We start from the raw sequence: 23,082 nt of genomic DNA on the forward strand, positions 1-23,082 counted from the left end.
AGAGACTCTAACGGAGGCCTACAAACTATCACAGCCAATTTCATTTCCAGGTTAAGACAGGTCCATTTCGTGAAATATAAAGCAAGAAATAAAAAGAAACTGGAATTACCAGAAACACTCAGCAAGTAAGGAACAGCTTACAATACAATTCAATTAATAACATTTCATCAGAATGACTTCAAATATTTTCAGTTTTTAGTGCAGATCTTTAGCACAGCTGCCTGATTTCCACTGTGTGACAGTGAGGGGGGGGGGGGGGGATTTCCAAACACAGTTTGAACACCAAACTCAGGGTCTATTTCTACTGTTGTAAACACGGAACAGCCCATTTACTCACAGCCTCTCCCTGTGAGGGATGGAATGGGAACTCATGCTCTCCTCAGATAGGGAGTCATTGCTTCCAAAGAAACTCCAGAAACAAACATCTGATCCCAGACCAGAAATACTCGATCAACACCTCACAAGCCCAAGCAGCTCAATCCCGGGTCCACTTTACCTGGATCAAAAACCGTGATCTCCCAGGACCCAACCTCACAGACTCACACAGCTGAACCTGCCACTCACCGACCCCGAGAGTCTGACACATCGTCCCCACATCTTACACTGGGTAGTGCAATCTAGGATTTCACCACAAACAATGTCCAGCTGCTCGAAATTTCTGCTTCATTGCAGGACGAGCATCCAGCCCCTTCTGTAGAAGCTCAAACCAAAGTCAAAGCCAAAACACCAGCAGTTTCATTTGCCTGGAATGCCAATCACAGGATTAGAGCCCAAGCACCAACTCTCCCAGTACTCTTTGCTGCCAGTAAAATGCTGCAGTGTGTCAGCCCGTCACTGTTCATAAACTAGCACCTCCACACCAATGCACAACACAACTGGGACCTGATGACCCTCTGGCATTCCAGCTAACAATAACCGATTCTGGAAATGACTCAGCGAGGCCAAAGGTACAAAAGAACACTTCACAATGAAGACAAGGGTTGGAAGAAAGTTTGCTGATATATAACATTGAGGAGGTGGGATACAAGGTGGACTGAGGATGACCCAGATGGTTGATGTATATCACTGAAGCGGGGTTGGGTGGTGTGAGGAGACTGGACAGAGGTTGAACAAGATGAGCAGATGGAACCAGGTGGGAGAAGGGATCAAGGACAATCACTGATGGTCCTCCAGCAACACATAGGTACTGAATGAATAGTACATACTATTGTATAAAAGATTCTAAAATGACAGAATTAGCAAAAATAACAAGAACTTTACCAGATATACTTTGACCCTCACCAAAATTTTTATCAACACACCGTAGAAAGTTTCGCATCCGGACACTTCATGCTTTGCATGGTAACTACTCTGCCCGTGACTGCGAGGAACTGGTAAGACCTTTGGATCCAGATCAGCACATCACAGAAACCATCTTCCCCCCGAGACTTCCCAGTCCCTCGGTAAAGCAGTCAGTGAAATCAAAGATCCCCACAATCTGGGACGTTCTCCTTTCTCACCCACCCCAGTCCGGGAGAAGACACAACCGCCATAAAGCTCCAGGACAAATATGAGGAGCCTCAGGAAGCGAGGCGAGTTCGGGGGAAGTTAACGGGACTCAGTGGCCAACATCAGATTTCCCAACACAACATGGAGGATGCGTGACCACCCACCTGGAGATTGTGAACATGCACAAAGAGATTGTTACATCTGCGGTTAAATGGGAGGGGCAAATGGGATCACGTGACCGGTGGGGTATAACACCCCAGGCATAGACTCCAGCTTCCCAGCATTCTGTGGAAATAAACAGATGCGCCTCACATCTCCTCTCACCTTAAATGTGTCAGACATTTCAAACCCCCAGGAAAAAACATACCCTCTGTCCACTCTATCTATTCCTCTCGTAATCTTATAAACGTCCACCAAGTCTCACCCCAGCCTGCGCCGCTCTGGAGAAAACAACACAAGTTTGTCCAGCCTCCCGTTATAGCTCATGCTCTCTAATCCAGGCAGTGTCCTGGTAAACCTCTTCTGCGCCCTCTCCAAAGCCCCGACATCCTTCCGAGAATGGGAGCGACCAGAACTGTATGAAACACTCCAGATGTGGTCTATCTAGTTTTACAAAGCTGCAACACAACTTCATGACTTTTGAACTCAGTGCTTCAACTAATAAAGACAACCGTGCCATTTGTCTTCTTAACCACCCGATCAATCTGTGCAGTCTCTTTCAGGGAGCGATGAACTTGGAGTCTAAGATCCCTCTGATCATCGACACTGTTCAGGATTTTGCATTTAACACTGTACTGTCTCATACATTCAGGGGTGCAGTGCTAGCAAAGCTCACCGGAGCGCCGCGCCGACACCTCTGTAAAAAAGTCAAAATAAACAAGCACGGAATTTAACAACCCCGGATATTAAATAGAGGGAATTTTACGGAAGCGGGGTTGTTGGCTGGTGGGGAAAAATACCACTAATAACATTAGGATATTTGATCGTTTTTGGTGAAATCCTGGAGCTGTGACTGTTTTTAATTTAGGTACTTGTGAAATTCCTTCTCACTCGACCCGTTATCCAAGGAAGCTGGGGAATACCTGTACACAAATGCGAGCATTTTTCCGCTCTTTCCAATTTGTACCATTGGATACCAGGAAGGAGCTATATTAAGCACGGAATGAGCATCGAAACCTATGTTTAAGAGTCGAAAATAATGAAACAAAAATTCACTGCTCGCTCATCTTCGGCCTGATTTTGATGAAATATTCAAGGTAATCATCCAAAATCCTCTTCTACACCTGGATAAATTTAGTTTTGTTTTGGAAGCCAAATGGAAAAAAAAAATTCTAGGCTACAAGCTAGTTTTACGTCATTTCATATCATTAGTAGCTGATTAACTCCTTGGCCTCGCTCCACCAACTGTAGTTGATTGAAAAGAGGCTCTTTTTCTCTTTGTGTTGACAGGAAAAAGAGTAATTTAGTGAGGCAATGAACGAGATGAAATGCATTTCCAAACCTCCCAAATGGTTGACCTCCTCCCATTAACATTTGCCACTTCCACAATACAATATTTTCTATTCGTATATTGCGATAATAATTTATGTAAAGATTCAAGCTTCTTTAACTTTTTATATATTTAAACACTGAACAGGATGTACAAAGTTCGAACCATGTAACACCTGACGTGTGAGGATATTTTGAGTATCGACACTCACAGGTACACTTCAATATATTGAGAAAGGGATGGAGCAGTGGACCCAGAATGAAGTGATAAGCAGGTGAGAGGACGTACAAAGACAGAGAGGATGAGAGGGAGTGGGAGGGAGGGGTGTGAGGTAAATTTGTTCACCGGAGGGGGAAATCGATATTCATGCCATCAGGTTGGGTGGGGGCACCCAGACGGAATATAAGTTGCTGATCCTGCACCCTGAGGGTGGCCTCAACTTGGCAAGGGATGGGATGACACGTCAGAACGGGAATGGGAATCGGAATTGAAATGTTTGGACATCGGGAAGTCCCGCTCGGAGTGGATAGTTCAAAGGTTAATTTATTACCAAAGCAGGTATTCATAAATAACGCTGAGTTTTTTTCTTCTCCAGAGAAGCACGAAACAAAGAAAGCATGAAAGTCGTTCAGAGAGAAAAAAAATGAAACTCCCTCCACACCCCCCGCATCAAAAAGGACGGCATCCCGATCATTAACCCCCAAAACCCACCAATCCCGCACAAAAGGGTAGAAAAATATCGACACCCGTTATAAAACATTCCTACCCGACACAACTGCGGAGGAGCCGGTGTCACCAGTGTAGAGGCGACCGCATCGGGAGCAGCGGACACAATGGGCGACCCCGGAAGATTCACAGGTGAAGTGTCGCCTCACCTGGAAGGATGTTTGGACAACGGAGAGAGTTCGGCCGTCCGGCCCTTTCACTGTGACACCCCGAACTCCACATCAAATCCGTCCAAACGAATCTGGGCGAACTTTAATGACCAATAAATATAATTCCTCTCAGCGATCAGCTGTCTGAGTGATTCCCTGACTCTGAGAGGAAGGGGTATCTATGGTCCATACTGTCAGGGTATTGAGTTTACCAGGAGACAAAGACTGCAGGGACGAGAGGTTTTCTGTTGACTAATACAATGTGTGTGGACCCCGCTGGCAATTCTGGTGTTGTGACCCGAATCGAGACAAACACCACGCTGCCCATTCCACTAACACGGCACAGCCGGACACATAACAGGGGACTTTACATCTCACAACACTGGATTCCGTGATTAATGTTTTTGTCTCACCGAAAAGTCCATTAACCCTAGCCCTGCAATATGTTGTAAAATCCCGCTCCCCATATTAACACGGGTTATACAGACCAAAGAACAAACTGCCGGAGGAACTCAGTGGGTCGGACAGCATCTGTGGAGGGAAATGGACCGTCAACATTTCGCGCCGAGACCCTCCCTCTGGACTGAGAGTGGACGGGAAATAGTCAGAGAAAAGAGGTGAGGGGTGGGGATGGGGCAAGAGCTTGGGAGTGAGAGGTGGATCCAGGTGAGGGGGGAGGTGGAAGGTGAAAATAGTGACAAGGGTGGGAGGTGAGTGGTGGGGGCAACACGGGGCTGCAGAAGATGGAAATTAATTCCATAGAGGATGAACAAAGAGGTTAGAGAGTATTTGTTATAGAGAGTGCAATGAAGATTCACCTGACTGATCCCTGGAGCGGTGGGGTCATAACCTGAAGAAAGATCAAATGTGATAACTCTAAATGTCATTTAGAGAGTCGAGGACTGAGAGGTGAACACATCGAAATGCAAAGCATCTTTACCGGTTGAATCAGGGATCCCAGTCTCTGAAAAAGGGAATGGGAATCGAGCCCGTGACTCTGTGACCTGGGGGTGGAGGGAAAGGGATCGGGGTAGATATGGTGTGGAAAAGTAGACATGTATCTGGTGTAAATATGGAATAATGTGGGGAATGCGGCGGATGGGTCGGGCAGTGTGTGAGGGGAGAGGAGCAGAGTCATCGGTTCAGGTCGGAGTCCCTCCACCCGTCACCTGATCCCGTTTCCTGTTCACGTTTTTCTGCAGATCTGCAGCATTTGCGGGTCACTGCTCTACGTGTCCGTGTAGCTTCACCTTTGTCCCCTTCAGACAACGCAGTGAGATCCGGATCAAATAGTTCCACACAATTAGAATAGTTTATTACATTTTTTTTCTATTTTTGTACTATATATATACTTATTTTAAATCACAATTGTTAAAATCTTTTGTTAAGAATTAGGTTCTACTGCTACCGCAGAGACAACGAATTTCATGGCATATTCCGGTGCTATTAAACTTGATTCTGATATTAATATGGCAGACCCACCACCGGTCACCTGATTCCATTTACTGCAGATCGTAATGTGAGATTGAAGCATCTTCCATATATTTGCTTTCCACAGAAATGACAACAGGTCAGTTTCCTTCTGTGGTTCCGGAGCAGAAGCTCAGTCTGTCTAATATTTCCACACAATTAAAGTGGGGAATTTGTTTATTCTCATAACGTACTGAGCTACAGTGAAAATCTTGCCTGATGTACCATCCACACAGATCGATACATTACACAGTTTATTGAGCTCATATACAACAAAAAAATAACTGTAACAAAGCATTATGGCTGCAGAGAAAGTGCAGTGCAGATAGACATATGGTGCAGGGTCACGTCGCGTTGCATTGTGAGGCCGAGTCTATTTTATCTTTCATTTGGCTTATAACTGCAGACAGGAAGCCATCCTTCAGCCTGGTTGTACACCAGGTACACCTTTAAGGCTTTTGTATCTCTCTGCCAATGTGGCAGCGGGTTTGCAGCAAGAATGTCCAGGTTGTGAGGATCTTTGAGTACATAGCCTGCTTTTCCGAGGGAGGGGAAGTGTAGGGAGAGTCCATGGAGTGGAGGCTTGTTTCTCTGATGTTCTCTGCTCTCCAAAGTTCTCTGCAGTTCCTTGCAGTCATGGGCAGAGCAGTAGCCATACAAAGGCATGAAGTATCGACAAGGAGCTCAGAGACCTCGGCCTTCACCCTGCCTTGTGTAGCTGGATCCTGGACTTCCTGTCAGATCGCCGGCAGGTGGTAAGAGTGGGCTCCATCTCCTCTGTCTCGCTGACCCTCAGGACACATAACCCACAGGGTTGTCTCTTTTGCCCTGTCATTTACTTTCTGTGCACCCATGACTTATGTCGCCACCCACAGCTCCAATCTGCTAATTAAATTTGCTCAGAATACTACATTGATTGGCCTAATCTCAAATACTGATAACAATCGATCAAATGCCTCCTGACAAGGTTCAGTCCAAACAAACTTTTCACCCTTCTTCAGGAGATTAATCAGAGGAAGAGCAATAGCAGCAAAGTTCTTACAGAACTTACGATAATATCCATCCATTCCCAGAAATCTTCTAAGAGCCTTCGTAGCAGTCAGAATAGGAACTTGAGAAATTGCCTGGACTTTTGCCTGAACAGGAGCCAACTTGCCTTGACCTACAACATAGCCAAGACAGGTCACAGAAGCATGGCCATATTCACTCTTAGCCAAGTTAACTGTAAGGCTGGCCTGCGAAGCCTGTCAAACAGCTTTTCTACTGCAGAGATATGCTCTTCCCAAGTGTCACTCCCTGTGACTAAGTCATCAATATCGGCATCTGTGTGTTCCAACCCTCGAATTTCAAAATCAATCATTATCTGGAATGTTCCTGGAGCATTTTTCTTTCCAAAAGGCAAAACATTGTATTCATACAACCCAGATGGTGTCACAAATGCAGAACTTTCTCTACCTCTGTCCGTCAATGGAACACACCAATACCCTGTCAACAGATCAATCTTTGTAAGAAATTAGCTATTCCAACCTTATCGATGCAATCATCCGCCCTAGGGATAGGATAGGCATCTGTTTTTGTTACTGCATTTACCTTCCCATAATCAGTGCCTCTGAGACCTACTGAATCTGTTTCCACACTTACAACAATTGCTCAGCCAATTTACATTTTCTACGTTCATGCGATATGGGTGTTGTTTAATCGGTTTGGCTTGACCAATATCTGCATCATGTACTGAGACCGTGATTAGCCTGGGAACATCGGGAAATAAATCTTTAAACTTCAGAATTAATTCCTTCAGCTGTTGTTGTTGCTTTGGCTGCAGATGAGACAACTTGTTATCAATGTTTTCTGGAACATCGGAGTTCATTAGTCTAACTGGGACCATGTTTGGCTTGTGAAAAGTCTCAGACGAGTCAATTGTTTCATTCTCAGGGTTGCCAGATTCATATATTTTGACAACAACACTCACAGATGGTGCCTGATTGTCAAAATAAGGCTTTATCATATTTATGTGTACCAGCTGTGTTAGTTTATGTCGGTCGTGTGTTGTAATAACATAATTCACATCATTAAATTGAGAGACTATTTCATACGGTCTATTGAATTTCACCTGAAGTGGATTCGTCAACATAAGGCAAGCACCTTATCCCCCACCTGGTATTTTCTTTCGCAACCTTGCTTATCAAATCAACACTTCATTTTGTTTTGAGAAGTCTTTAAGTTTTGTTTCGCTAGACTACAGAATTGGTGTAGTTTATTTTTGAACTTTAAAACATAGTCTAACAAGTTAACATGTACATCCCCAGCAATCCACCGCTCCTTTTACAAGGTCAAAGGTCACCTCACTCTGCGACCAAATACGAGTTCAAATGGAGTAAAGCCCAATGATTCCTGAACCGACTCTCTTACTGCGAACAAAAGCAAATGTATTCCTTCATCCTAGTCGTTTCCATTTTCAACACAGTATGTCTTGATCATTTCATGTCTTGAGCGTAGAGTGAAATTTTTCTAAAGCCCCTTGTGATTCCGGATGGTATGTAGATGATGTAATTTGTTTTGCTCCCAGTTCATAAACTACCTGCTGGAATAACCCAGATGTAAAATTACTTCCTCGATCAGACTGGATTTCTTGAGGCAAATCGAATAAAGTAAAAAAAAACTCGGTAAGAGCCTTCGACACATTTTTAGCTTTAATATTTCTGAGAGGCATTGCCTCTGGGAATCTGAATGCAGTACACATAATAGTTAGCAGTGGGGCCACTGGGATGACCTGATTAGGTTTAGCCACAACTTGACAAGTTTGACAAATCCCAGCATTAATTTCTGGTTTACCCTGGTTATCCCTGCTACTCTTTTCGAAACTCTTATTCAGGGTAAACATAACCTTATGAGTTAAAGCAAACTGTTCTGCTAATCTAGCAGACTCCTGCATAGTGGCAGCATCATTTCCATCTAAATACATCTTTATGTCATCAGGCACGCACTTTTTGAATTCTTCAATTAAAACCAACTCTTTCAAGCTGTTAAAATCATCATTTACATTTTTATATGTGCACCAGCAGGAAATACACACAAATTTCTCATAAGCAAATTCCATATACGTCTGGTTCACAGATTTCTACAAATGTCTAAACTTTTGCCTGTATGCTTCTGGGACCAACTCATAAGCTCTGAGCACAGCCTGTTTCACTAGGTCATAATGTGTGGTGCATGACCAGCTGGTTAAGGTGTTGAACTAGCGATCTGAAGGTCATGATTTCGAGCCTCAGCCAAGGCAGCGTGAGTGTCTTTGAGCAAAGCACTGAACCATACACTGCTCCTGCACGTTTATAGCCCAGTGGTGCTGATTGGTGCAGTATAAATAATCAGCTGCTTCATCAACTGTCAAAGCAGAATAGGCTTGCTGAGCCTTCCCCTTTGTTATACTTTATGAGACAATTTTCTGTCTGTTTTTCTGCCTCTCTAGCCTCAAACTGCCTCTGCCTTTCCGCAGCCTCCATCTTTAATTTTTCTCACTTGTACTGGAGCTCAAGCTCACTTGTTTACTTTCAGGAAACACCTCCAACTCCTCCACTTTAAACACACTCTCAGAAACATAATGTTCAGCTATTATCCTCTGCATCTGTGCCCTCCTCATTGTCAATTTCACCTTAGCAAGATGTAACCTTTCAGCAATACTCAACAACTCAACCCTTCTGGCGTCCTCTAATACCTCAGAGGTTGGCGCTTCCTGACATCGATCAACAAATTTTCTGCACAGAAATAAATCAAAAGAGATTTCCCCAATGAAATCGATAATTAATCAATCCTCAAATTTGATCATATCCCAGATGCAGGCCCCATTTTGTTATGAACCGTAATGCTTCAGAAATGAACCAGCAGCAATAGACTACTACTGGAGTCTGTTTTTGATGTGAAAACCACAATGCTAATTATATCCACTTATAATATAGTAACTTAGGCAAGTTAAACAACAATTAACAGTGTTATGTGTATGTATGTGTGTAAATATAACTCCCAAACTATTGAGCTCGGGGGAAACAAGACTTGGAGTCTTCAGATGGTAAAGTATGAAAGTTCAGTTCATCCACAAAATAGGTGATGAGAGAGATATTTGTAATTCAGGGTAAATGTCGAGAGAAGACTGTTATGTCAAACAGCAAGGGAGATAAGGCTGAGTACAGAGCTATGGTGGAAATCTTTGTCACATGGTACGAGCAGAATCATCTGCAGCTTAATGTGAAAAAGACTAAGGAGCTGGTGGTGGACCTGAGGAAGGCTAAGGCACCGGTGACCCCTGTTTCCATCCAAGGGGTCAGTGTGGACATGGTGGAAGATTACAAATACCTGGGCATACAAATTGACAATAAACTGGACTGGTCAAAGAACACTCAGGCTGTTTACAAGAAGGGTCAGAGCCGTCTCTATTTCCTGAGGATACTGAGGTCCTTTGACATCTACCAGACGATGCTGAGGATGTTCTACGAGGCTGTGGTGACTAGTGCTATCATGTTTGCTGTTGTGTGCTGGGGCAGCAGGCTGAGGGTAGCAGACACCAACAGAATCAACAAACTCATTTGTTATGCCAGTGATGTTCTGGGGGTGTAACTGCACTCTCTGGCGGTGGTGTCTGAAAAGAGGATGCTGTCCAAGTTGCATGCCATCTTGGACAATGACTCCCATCCGCTCCATAATGTACTGGTTAGGCACAGGAGTACATTCAGCCAGAGACTCATTTCACCGAGATGTAACACTGAGCATCACAGGAAGTCATTCCTGCCTGTGGCCATCAAACTCTTTTAATCTTCCCTCGGAGTGTCAGACACCCTGAGCCAATAGGCTGGTCCTGGACTTATTTACACTTGCAAAGATAAACTTATTATTATTTAATTATTGATGGTTTTATATTGCTATATTTCTACACTATTTTTGGTTGGTGCGGCTGTAACGAAACTCAATTTCCCTCAGGATAAATAAAGTACGTCTGTCCGTCTGTCTGTTCTACAGGTTCCACAGTGTTAAAATGAGAGAACAGTTGCTGTAGATTTTATCCGTCATCTTTACAAATCTACATACGAATTTTCACCGAAAGTGACTTGTCATGAGGGGTATCATCTTCAAATGAATGACCACATCACACCCAGGCAAGGGTTAACACATAAGTGGTCTCCATAGGATATCCCAAATCAGATCCACTCCTATGTGTTAAATGAGGTGACAGCCACACATTCGATGTATGGTGAATCGATAATTAGCCCACCCTTGTGGGCAAAGGAAAGTTCCAAACAGTGACCCTTGGCCACTAGTTCCCTGGTTTCGATCCTTCCATTTTTCATCCGTCTCCATCTGACTCTGAGTGTCTGTGTCCTCAGTTAAAACTAAACAAACTGCGAGCAATGTAAACAAGCTGCAAGTCAGACTGACAGTCCATATCAAACAAAACCTAGGGATTCATAACAATGGTCACTCCCCACTATGAACTGACTTGTGTTCCAGTATTTGGGATGACTGAGTGAATCCTTTCCCACCGACTGAGCAGGTGAACGGCTTCTCCCTAGTGTGAACTTGCTGATGTCTCTGTAGGTTGGATGACCGAGTGAATCTCTTCCCACAGACGGAGCAGGTGAACGGCTTCTCCCCAGTGTGAACTCGCTGATGTACCAGTAAGGTGGATGACTCAGTGAATCCTTTCCCACATTCTGAGCAGGTGAAAGGCCACTTCCCAGTGTGAACTTGCTGGTGTGCCAGTAGTTGAGATGACCGAGTGAATCCCTTCCCACACTCTGAGCAGGTGAATGGCCTCTCTCCAGTGTGAATTCGCTGATGACTATGTAGGTTGGATGAGTGAGCGAATCTCTTCCCACATTCTGAGCAGGTGAACGGCTTCTCCCCAGTGTGAACTGACTGGTGTTCCAGTAGGTGGGATGACTGAGTGAATCCCTTCCCACATTCTGAGCAGGTGAACGGCTTCTCCCCAGTGTGAACTCGCTGATGCTTCTGTAGGGTGGATGAATCAGTGAATCTCTTCCCACATTCTGAGCAGGTGAACGGTTTCTCTCCAGTGTGAACTCGCTGATGTACCAGTAGGGTGGATGACCGAGTGAATCCCTTCCCACAGACTGAGCAGATGAAAAGCTTCTCCCCAGTGTGAACTCGCTGGTGACTCTGTAGGGTGGAAGAGTCAGTGAATCCTTTCCCACACTCTGAGCAGGTGAATGGCCTCTCACCAGTGTGAACTCGATGATGTCTCTGTAGATTGGATGACTGAGTGAATCCCTTCCCACACTCTGAGCAGATGAACAGCTTCTCCCCAGTGTGAACTCGCTGATGTCTCTGTAGGGTGGAAGAGTCAGTGAATCCCATCCCACACTCTGAGCAGGTGAATGGCTTCTCTCCAGTGTGAACTCGCTGATGACTCAGAAGGGTGGATGGATTAGTGAATCTCTTCCCACAGACTGAGCAGGTGAATGGCCGCTCTCCAGTGTGAATTCGATGATGTCTCTGTAGATTGGATGACTGATTGAATCTCTTCCCACATTCTGTGCAGGTGAATGGCTTCTCCCCAGTGTGAACTGACTGGTGTTCCAGTAGGTGGGATGACTGAGTGAATCCCTTCCCACATTCTGAGCAGGTGAACGGCTTCTCCCCAGTGTGAACTCGCTGATGCTTCTGTAGGGTGGAAGAATCAGTGAATCTCTTCCCACATTCTGAACAGGTGAACGGTTTCTCCCCAGTGTGAACTCGCTGATGTACCAGTAGGGTGGATGACCGAGTGAATCTCTTCCCACAGACTGAGCAGATGAACGGCTTCTCCCCAGTGTGAACTCGCTGATGACTTTGCAGGTGGGATGACTGAGTGAATCTCTTCCCACAGACTGAGCAGCTGAACGGCCTCTCTCCAGTGTGAACACGCTGGTGTGCCATTAGGTCAGATGACTGAGTGAATCCTTTCCCAGAAATTCAGCAGATCACCAGCCTTTGCCCACAGTGAACTGACAGGTGTGTCCGCAGGTGGGAAGACTGACTGAATCCTTTCTCACACACAGAACAGGTGAATGGCCTTGCCCAGTGTGAACTTGCTGATGTACCTTCAGTTGTGATAACCGAGTGAATCCATTCCCACTGTCTGAGCAGGTGAATGGCCTTTCTCCTGTGTGAAATGACGGGTTGCCAGTTGGTCAAATGACCGAGTGAATCCCTCCCCACAGTTTGAGCAGCAAGGATGGTCGATTGAACCCCTTGCTCCACTTCTTAAATATCTGGACAGAGACAACCAAACTGGTGTGCCGTGTTTGAACTTCCTGGAGACAAACTCCTTCTTGTTTTTAACCTGTAAAAAGATTTACAAAATCCATCAATGGGTGTAGGACAACATTTCAGATGAGATTACTTGAGTTACCAAGGTTTGATCTGGTATCACACTGTTACAGTGAGATTCTACCCAAGTTGGACACAGAAATCATCTCCTGACTGGGCAGAGTGCTGGTATCTGGAATGACCATCAATTCCCTGATGCTGTTCCTGTTTCTATAAGAATGGGGCATTTCTGCCATCTCCAATTTCTACCTTGGCTGAGTTGGAATCTCTCCATTGGTATTATTCCCTGTTCCTGCTGAGCTGCATGGGTGCCTGGCCCCACAGTAACTGAAACAGTCTCACGCAATTAGTCTTTCTTGATGTGCATCTGGGATTTTCTTTTATGTATTACTAACTTAAAGTGCCACAGTTTTAATGCCATATAAAAAATTCCTGTTGAGGTGAATGGTTGGTCCACACAGCTGTTAAAAAGACAGAGTGAATTTTTGTAATATTTCACATTCTTGTAGAAAATTACAACACAGAAACATGCCCTTTGGGCCATCTAGTCTGTGCTGAACTATTTAATCTTCCCACTCCCATACCCCTACCATGCATGTACCTACATGAACCTCTGAAATGTTGAAATCGAGCTTGCATGCACCACTTGAGCTGGCTGCTCATTCCACACCCGGATGACTGTCTGTGTGAATGAGTTTCCCTTCATGTTCCCCTTAACATTTCACCTTTCACCCTTAACCCATGGCCTCTGGTTGTACTCCCACCCCATCTCAGTGGTAAAAGCCAGCTTGCATTTACACTATCTATGCCCCTCTATCACAATCAAATCTCCCCTCAAACTCCTACAGTCCAAGGAATAAAGTCTTGACCTGTTCAATCTTTCCTTATAACCCAAGTACTCCAGACCTGGCAACATACTTGTGAATTTTCTCTGAACTCCTTCAAAGTCCTTACAGCTTTCCTGTAGGTAGGTGACCAAAACTGCACCCAGTACTCCAAATTAGGCCTCACCAATGTCTTCTACAAGTCAACATAACATCCATCTATTGTTGTCAGTACTTTTGTTCATGAAGGCCATTGGGCTAAAATCTTCCCTTCCATCTCTATCTAACTGTGATACCACTTTCAGTGAATTAAGGACTTTCTTCTACAAGAGGTCCCTTTCTTCTACAACACTCCTCTGTGCCCGACCAGTCACTGTGAAAGACCTCCCTTGGTAGGTCAGACCAAAGTGCAACAACTCACACTTGTCTGCATTAAATTCCTTTTTCCATTTCTCAAACCATTTTGCCAGCTGGTCCAGGTCGCACTGCAAGTTGAAATGCTTTTTTGGCATTGACTAGATGGGCCAAAGAGCCTGTTTCTTTACTGAACTTCTCCATGTTTCTATGGCAGAGAAGCTGGCCAAACTTGTTTGGAAGGGAAAGGGTAGGAGTGACAATTGAGCAGCAGTGGCTGGAGTTTCTGGAGCAATTCGGGAGCTGAGTGATTCCACAGAAGTGGAAGCATTAGAAAGACAGGAGGACACAACTGTGGCTAAAATGAGAAGCCAAAGCCAACGTAAATGTCAAAGAGAGGGCAAACAAAAGAACAAAAACTATTCGGAAGCTTTGAGAAACCAAAAGAAGACAACAAAAAAATTCAGATGAACTCAGTGCGTGGAATCATGATTTGTAGTCATTAATGGGTCTCGGTAGCACCCAACAGTCTGAGGCATTTAGAGGAACAAAATATACGAGGCTTCAATTTCTTTTCAAAAGCAAGGTTCCCTGGACCAGTTACCTTCCAACTTTCATTTTGGCAGGCAAATACAAACTCTGCATCCTCAAAAATTCACATCTGAAGGCCTCCCACTTACAGGTACTCCTTTGCCAGGAGACAACCTGTCCCAAACCACACTTGTCAGATCCTTTCTGATACCATCAAAAATGACCTTTCTCCAATTTAGAATCTCAACCCGTGGTCCAGACCTCTCTTTTTCCATATTTACTTTGAATCTCATGGCATTATGATCACTAATTTCTGTCACCAGCCCTGATCATTTCCTAACAGCTTATTGCACACTTCTACATTGGGAATTCTACTTATTGATTAAGGGCACATTTGACAAACTCTACCCTATCTAGTCCTTTTATAGTATGGGAGTCTTCGTCAATATATGGAAAGTTAAAATCACTTACTGAATCAACCTTTTTGTTTATTGGCATGGTCTTCAATCTCTCTACAAATTTGTTCCTCTAAATCCTTCAGACTGTTGGGTGTAAACAAGTCCCAATATTGGCCTGTCCTGAGCTCATCTGGCTTTCCTACGATACTTCTTGCATTGTGATATACACAGCTCAGCACATTCATTGCACCAGGCTCAACCATCTAACTGCTGAATCTATCTATGATCTGAACATCTGACTGGTGTCAAGGAAACAAACCCTCCGTCATTTTCACAAAAACAAAGGAGCTGATTGTGGACGACAGGAGGAATGGAGACAGGATAACCCCTATTGACATCACTGGATCTGGGGTTAAGAAGGTGAACAGCTTTAAGTTCCTCGGCACAAACATCACCAAGCAACTTACATTGTCTGTACATACCGGCTGTGTTGTGAAAAGAGCACAACAGCACCTCTGTCACCTCAGACAGTTGAAAAAGTTGGGGATGGGGACCAAAATCCTGAGGACTTTCTACAGGGACACATTTGAGAGCATCCTGACTGGCTGCATCACTGCCTGGTATGGGAATTGTACTTCCCTTAATTGCAGGAAACTGCAGAGAGTGTTGCGGACAGCCCAGCACATCCGTAGTGGTGAACTTTCCACTATTCAGTACATTTACACAGACAGGTGTATAAAAAGGGCCCAAAGGATATCAGGGACCAAATTCACCACAACCACAAACTGTTCCTGCTGCTACCATCCAGGAAATGGTACCACAGCAAAAGGAGCAACAGGCTCCGGGACATCATCTTCCACCAGGCCATCAGACTGATTAATTCATGCTGATACAATTGCATTTCGATGTTATATTGACTGTCCTATGTACAAACGATCTGTTATAAATTACCATAAATTACACATTGCACATTTAGATGGAGAGATAACAAAGATTTCTACTCCTCATGTTTATGAAGTAGGTATCTAATAAAGTCAATTCAATTCAATTCACCCTCTCCATTATCTGTTTGGTCATTCTGGCTCCCATTCCCCTTACAGCTTATTTTAACCACATCACCCGCTCCACCCCTACTAGCACTAGCATGCCTTACCACTTGGATATCAGTCCCCTCTTGTTCTGTTCCCCTAACTAATGAATCCCCTATCACCCCTTTGACTTTTCTCTGTCAGGTAATCCCCTTCACCACCAGTTTCTAAAGTGGTCTACCTTTTGTTGTGTTTGATGGGCACAAGAGTACTCTGCAATGGCTATTTAACCTCATTCCCCTTCCTGACTCTCTCCCGGTTTCCTGTGTACGGCACCTTGGGTGTAACTCACCTCTCTTCATGTCATATCTATCACCCCCTCCAACTCCCGGATGATCTGGAATTCATCCATTTCAGGTTCCAACTCCTTAACGTGCAGGGTGCACATCTTGTAGGTGAGGGCATCAGGGACACTAGAGGTCTCCCCACCTTCCCACCAATGTCCCCTGTAATCTGTAATGACCAGTGTGCACATAAATCATGTACTGTGCACTTTTTTTTTTAACTCAGTGACATGTGCACAGTGAATTTTATACAGAGAGGTAATCGTTTTCACGGCTAGCAAATCACTGTTGATAAGTACTTTGATCTCCCCTGGGTTTGATCAAGTTCATCTGCACTCTCACACAACCTATGTAGCGGGCCTGTAACGGATAATGAAGGATTTTCTCACCAAAGCTTTTGCATATTGTCCATATGTGGTTTGCTTGCTAAACTATGCTTTAAAAAGTCAGATTTGCAAATATTACTCCACTTCTTCCCACTTACAAATTCTCCAGCACCTCTTGCATTGCCAGAATACACACAGGTAACACCAGTTTCTATATTGGGCATAAATATTTCCCCTGAACCCTCCTGACGAATTGAGGGTATATAAAAAAATTCATTTTGAACCTGTGTAACCTCTGGCTAAAAGAATAATTGGGAGTGAATAGGAATTTTGAACTGAAGTGAACTCAGTCTTCAGCGTTTAGCTAAGACAGACTCATTACCAGTTCTCTGTGGCTTGCAGAGAGACACATTGAGAGCTGATATTATTATACATTGTATCCTCGTTTGAGTAAAGGGAGGAGGACTCACTGATAAGGACAGGAATGAACATCTGTTTGTAATTAAGTCAGGGCCTTGCAAAGGGAATACCGTAGATTCCGGACTACAGAGCGCACCTGATTTTAAGCCGCTGGCACTAATTTTAGAAATAAAATCATTTTTTTAAATGTAAAGGCCGCACCGGATTTTAGGCCGCACCGGATTTTAGGCCGCACCGGATTTTCGGCCGCAGGTGTCCCACGTTGTAATATGAGATATTTACACAGAAAGATATTACACGTGAGGATTTTTTTAACTTTTAATTAAATCCATATGGTAACAAAAACAAATACATATTGCAAATGCTTTTTTTCGAACCGTGCCCGTACGCGGCTACTTTTAAATATACGTTGCGTATACTTCTTTACTGAACAACATTCCAATATCTCCTAACGACTGGTAAAAAATATATATACTGCAGCCTACCAGGAAAAGTTATTGATACCTTTAACTTAAAAGCAGATTTCGCTCGGATCCAAAGCCGCTCCGCCGCTCGACCCCCTCCTTTCCGTTTCATCGCAAACGGCATTTAAAAGCAGATTTCGCTCGGATCCAAAGCCGCTCCGCCGCTCGACCCCCTCCTTTCCGTTTCATCGCAAACGGCATTTAAAAGCAGATTTCGCTCGGATCCAAAGCCGCTCCGCCGCTCGACCCCCTCCTTTCCGTTTCATCGCAAACGGCATTTAAAAGCAGATTTCGCTCGGATCCAAAGCCGCTCGCGGAATCCGCTCCCCCCCCCTCCTTTCCGTTTCATCGCAAACGGCATTTAAAAGCAGATTTCGCTCGGATCCAAAGCCGCTCCGCCGCTCGACCCCCTCCTTTCCGTTTCATCGCAAACGGCATTTAAAAGCAGATTTCGCTCGGATCCAAAGCCGCTCCGCCGCTCGACCCCCTCCTTTCCGTTTCATCGCAAACGGCATTTAAAAGCAGATTTCGCTCGGATCCAAAGCCGCTCCGCCGCTCGACCCCCTCCTTTCCGTTTCATCGCAAACGGCATTTAAAAGCAGATTTCGCTCGGATCCAAAGCCGCTCGCGGAATCCGCTCCCCCCCCCCTCCTTTCCGTTTCATCGCAAACGGCATTTAAAAGCAGATTTCGCTCGGATCCAAAGCCGCTCGCGGAATCCGCTCTCCCCCCCCCCTCCTTTCCGTTTCATCGCAAACGGCATTTAAAAGCAGATTTCGCTCGGATCCAAAGCCGCTCGCGGAATCCGCTCCCCCCCCCCCCTTTCCGTTTCATCGCAAACGGCATTTAAAAGCAGATTTCGCTCGGATCCAAAGCCGCTCGCGGAATCCGCTCCCCCCTCCTTTCCGTTTCATCGCAAACGGCATTTTCCCACAAGACGCCGCGAAACCGGGTGTGACGTCATAGCACCCCGCGATGTAGTACAGAAAACAAATATAGTTTAAACTAAGTAGGGTAGGTAGCACAATGCTTCGAGTGTTTTCCATGTTGATGAGGGTGAGTACAAATGACTGATTTACAATAATTTAATTGTGAAAGTGCGCTTGATTTATCGTACAATTTCATTGGACCTCTGTGAACTACTCATCAATTTTATTGGTCTACTGTTACGAGGCAAAATGTTTACGAGGCGGCATGAAAAAAATAATGTATTAGCCGCTCTGGATTATTGGCCGCAAAGTTCAAAGCTGTTCAAAATGTGGGAAAAAAGTAGCGGCTTAAAATCCGGAATCTACGGTAACTGATAAGGACTGGACAGTACATCCATCTATAATTAAAACCATTTAGCAAACTCTGTTATCTAAGTAATTAAGTTTTGCACCAACACACTTAGTGGGCGTGCCAGTTCAAATAACAACTTGCAATATTAATGTATGGGATGTACTATGTATAAATATACGGCTGTAACCCAAGTCATTCGACTTGTCAGAAGGTGGCAGTGCTTACGTGCCTTCCCTTTGACAACTGGGACTCAAACTCCTGCAGGCATTTGAATGCACAATAAACCATGGTGTCGATAAGAAGCTGGTCTCCTGAGTTTTATTCAGATTCACCTTTAACATTTGGCATCACGAACAGGGTCCCAATATAGGGAGTGCCAAGCAGACGGGCTGAGTAAGCAGCTGGACCACTCTGGGGACTGCGGAGACCGAACGGAAGCCCAATGGGTATTTTAAATTTGTCACTCACCGTTAGTTCCTTTGGACATACGGTGCCTCACCCAAGGCTGATCACATACCTTGACAGGATCGGGAAAGAAATTGTTGGGAGATTTGTATAAGGTAGGCAAAATTTTACTAAGTGGCCAGGAGGCAGACATGCCAGGTAAATTCATCAATTAAGCAGGAGGTGCCAGCCGGGTAAATTTATCTCATTGTTAATTGAGCAGGAGGCTTTGAGCCCAATAAATTACTTAGAGACCATCGGTCAATTGCAGTCGATTGATACAAGTGGGCCAGCAGCAGCCCGACACAATTTGTGTGAGAGTTCTCCAGACAAGGAAAAATATTTGTGAATGTTGAGTGCAGTGCTGAATAAGAAATTGGGGAACAAAATGTGGCCACGGATGGGGGAGGGTGCAGGAGCCTGGGTTATTACCTCATGAGAACAAGCAGTAAATTTGATTTGGAAAAAGAACTGAGGAAAGAAGTGGAAATTGTTGAAAAGGGAATGGAAGGGAAAGGCATATGTAAAGCGGAACTTTGCCGGCTATGCCACTGGTGGCATAGTGGCTTCAGCGTTGGACTTCGAGGCGAGAGGTCCCGAGTTCGAATCCAGCCGACTCCCTTGCACACTTTCATCTGTGCTGGGTTAGAGCTGGTGAACAAAACAACTCACCCAGCAGAAGGCAATGGCAAACTACTGCTGTAACTTGCCTTGTACATTATTTCACAACACCACACAGCGGCGTGGAAGGAAATCCTCGGCTAACTGGAAAAAATTCCAGATGTGACATACCTTTAAAGTGGAACAGTATATTATCAGCAAGTTGGAGGAATAATGCATGTGATAAAGGGATAGAGTAGTGGTCACCAACCATTTTAAGCCCAAGATCCCCTACCTTGGCCTTAGTAAAATGCAAGATCGACCCAGATCAATTAGTTACACGCATGCGCACCAGGGCAGAAAAGACCGGAAGTAAAACCCCACAACCTGGAAGTACAAATAATGTATAAACACTGGGGCACCCGCCCTTTTTTTGCACGGCAGACCGGTTTAATATTGACAATATTCTTGTGGACCAGCCGATGGGGGATGGGGTGGGTGGGGGTGTTAAACACGATGGGAATACAGTGATACTCATAAGTTCCTTATGTCCAGTCTATTCCGTAATTTAGTTTTTGTGGCTCTCGGCACTTAGCTTCTGTCCCGCGCTGCTCACGTTTTCTCCGCTGAAAAAACTCAACACGTTTGCGTTGAAGTGCAGGGCGCTTGGACTCGGGGTACCGAAGCAGTTTTGAGGGCTTCATTGCCTCATTGGACAGCCTCCTGCCCGCCCGCCGCAAGATGCCTTGGCTTGGTTTCTGTGGTCGTGGGTCGGGTGACAGGACAATCTCAGGGCCGGAGGTCCCTGTGCCGGGGCCGCGGCGGTCACAGTCCGGAGAGAGTGACCAACCGAGCAAGGAGTGTGACAGGGCACGAGCCCGCCCCCTCTTGTAGGATCTATCAGCCGACAAAAGTTTGTTTCAGTAGATCACAGCACGGTAGCTGCTCTGATACCTATGAAACGCTGAGCCCGAATTAGGTCGTCTGCGAATATTTTAGCACCGGATTCCCCACGAACATTCAGTGTGCTAAACCGGTTTAGAGGCAGCACTCCAGGCCAGTAGTGACGGCACTTCCCACCGGCCGCCCGAGGCCAACTGGTGATCTCTGGCATGAGGGTGTCACTGCGGTTAGGCGACTGATGACCTCGCGTGCACTCAAGTTCAACAGTGGGCTGACAGGGAATGAGGAAAGGTGCAGCTGACTCATGTTGTTTCCTCGTGGCCCAGTGGTTGGGGACACTGTGTAGTTACACGCATGAAGAAAGAAGGGAACTAAAACCCCACAATCCGGAAACAACCTCTCAACAGTATTTGCGTATTTATTTTTCTTTTTTTTTGGGATCTACTGGGAAAGTCTCGAAGGTAGACTAGTCGATCGCAATCAACAGGTTGGCGACCACTAGGATAGAGGTAAGTACTGCAGAAGGAACACCAAAGGTTGGGAGACGTTAAAAACAGAGCATGAATGGATGGATGGGCGCCGAAAATAACAGCAGGAAAAACAACGTAAGCAAACCAAGGCCGGTCTACATAGGAGAAGGGCAGGAATGTCAGTCTAAAGTTAGGACTGATAGGGAAACACGGGATCCCGAACCCATGTCTGGCATATCGACCCTGTATGAGTTTTGTGGCCTGCTACAGCACTTTCGCAGGAGACCAAGCCTTTAATGATGGGAATCTGTCCCCCAATTTAATGCCCTACTGCTCCAATGCTTACTAAGCTCGCCAACATCATTAACAAATAATATGGATTGGCCTGACAATGACCAAAATCAAATGCAATGAGCTTTGACATATCATTGGAACAGGGCTTTCGAATGCTAATCAACCCCGAAGGGAACTAATAGTACAGGTGAATGGAGACTGCATCTGTCTGTCGATGGAGTAGCACTAATTCCGTGCTGCTCTTAGTTTTCTCTCCCGCTCACAGCTTAAATTTTGAATTTCAAATTTTTAATTGCTGATTCTTGAAGGGGAGTGATATGTCTATGTCTACGAGAAGTGGGAAGAATCTGCATGAACCTACTGACAAAGGTAATGAAAAAGACGCCGAAGGAAAGATCTGATGAAATGCCATCATGGGCTGAAGATATCGTTCGGACACTGAAATCAATTCAAGATCAGAATAAGGCAATTAAAGATCAACTGGAAAAGAATATAATGAAATGAACTTAATTCTGGGAAAACTTAAAGATATGGAAACTCAAGTTACTAATCATGACGAGGAATTGAAGTCAACTAAGCAAAAACTGCCTGAAACTACAACCCGTTTGGAAAAATATCGTTAATAAGATTATTGATTTGCAAACTAAGTCTCACAGAAACAACATACGAATCATTGGATTGCAGTAAGGAGCTGAAAATGGAGACTTAATGGTTTCTTTGGTAAGCTCTTTCATGATCTATTTCTGACTATTTCATCACAGCTACCTGCTATTGAAAGAGCACACAGGCTGTCCACTTCGAAATTTAAAGACTCAACCAGACCAAGATTTATTTTGGCTTGTTTTCATCACTTTAAAATTAAAGATCAAATAATGCGACAGGCAAGAAAACCTAGTTTTCAGATTCAATGAGTCTGAGCTCCGTTTTTATGAAGATTATCCAAAAGAAGTAATGGAACAAAGAGCAAGATTTGCTTTGGTAATGAAACAAGCATATGATAAGAAAAGATTTCCCTCTTTGAGTTAATCGACAAGAATGAAAGATGTTCCTCCTAATTCTTCCCCATGTACTTTCTTTGACCCAAAAGTCGAGCTGGATTTTGTCCAGGCTATACCTGTCACCGCCACTGACGTTACTACTGAATGAACTATCTGAAAAGCTGTTTGATTATCTGTATATTACTCACACTACAAAAAGAAGATATATGAAGGCTATTTGGATATTTCATTGACAGATTAATAAAAGAAGAAAAGAAAACCTGCTCATCATTACATCCTATTGGATTTTTTTTTGGAAAGAAGATCTACGGTTCAAGTTTGACTGTTCAAATGGTTAATTACATATTTGACTGAGAAAAGAGGATAAAAGGATTTGTTCCTTTTATCTAATATTTGGTTTGATTTTTTTTTTGTTGTTTCTTAAATTACTAACTGGTAGTTTTTTTTCTACCAACAGGGTTTCTTTTTATATATTTATCTGGGAGGGTTAAGTTACTATGATTTTACTAATTAATATTTCCATCAATTTAGTTCAGTTAAGTATACTATTAACTTTTTTTAATCTGTTTTATTATAGCGCCCTATAACTGAATTTAAAGTTTTCTTAGGGATTTAAAGCTAAACTTAAGATGGCGCTGGTTTTTCTTTCTAAGAGATTATATTATTTTGGTTCTTTTTCTGTTTAACACCTGATAGAATGTAAACACTCTCCTTTGTTGAGACTTTACTGTCTTTCTTGCAAGGTCATTTTATATATTTTATGTA

General features: G+C 44.3%; 1 protein-coding gene and 1 pseudogene across 1 annotated transcript in view; both read right to left on the reverse strand.

Moving 5' to 3' along the window:
* LOC140724363 (uncharacterized) overlaps positions 1-23,082 on the reverse strand; it is a 49,832-nt gene that overhangs the window by 16,481 nt on the left and 10,269 nt on the right. The gene's annotated exons all lie outside the window — the stretch shown is intronic.
* Positions 10,180-23,082, reverse strand: part of LOC140724367 (uncharacterized) — a 40,402-nt pseudogene continuing 27,499 nt past the window's right edge.

The sequence above is a fragment of the Hemitrygon akajei genome, unplaced genomic scaffold, assembly GCF_048418815.1.
Source record: "Hemitrygon akajei unplaced genomic scaffold, sHemAka1.3 Scf000197, whole genome shotgun sequence".
NCBI lineage: Eukaryota > Metazoa > Chordata > Chondrichthyes > Myliobatiformes > Dasyatidae > Hemitrygon > Hemitrygon akajei.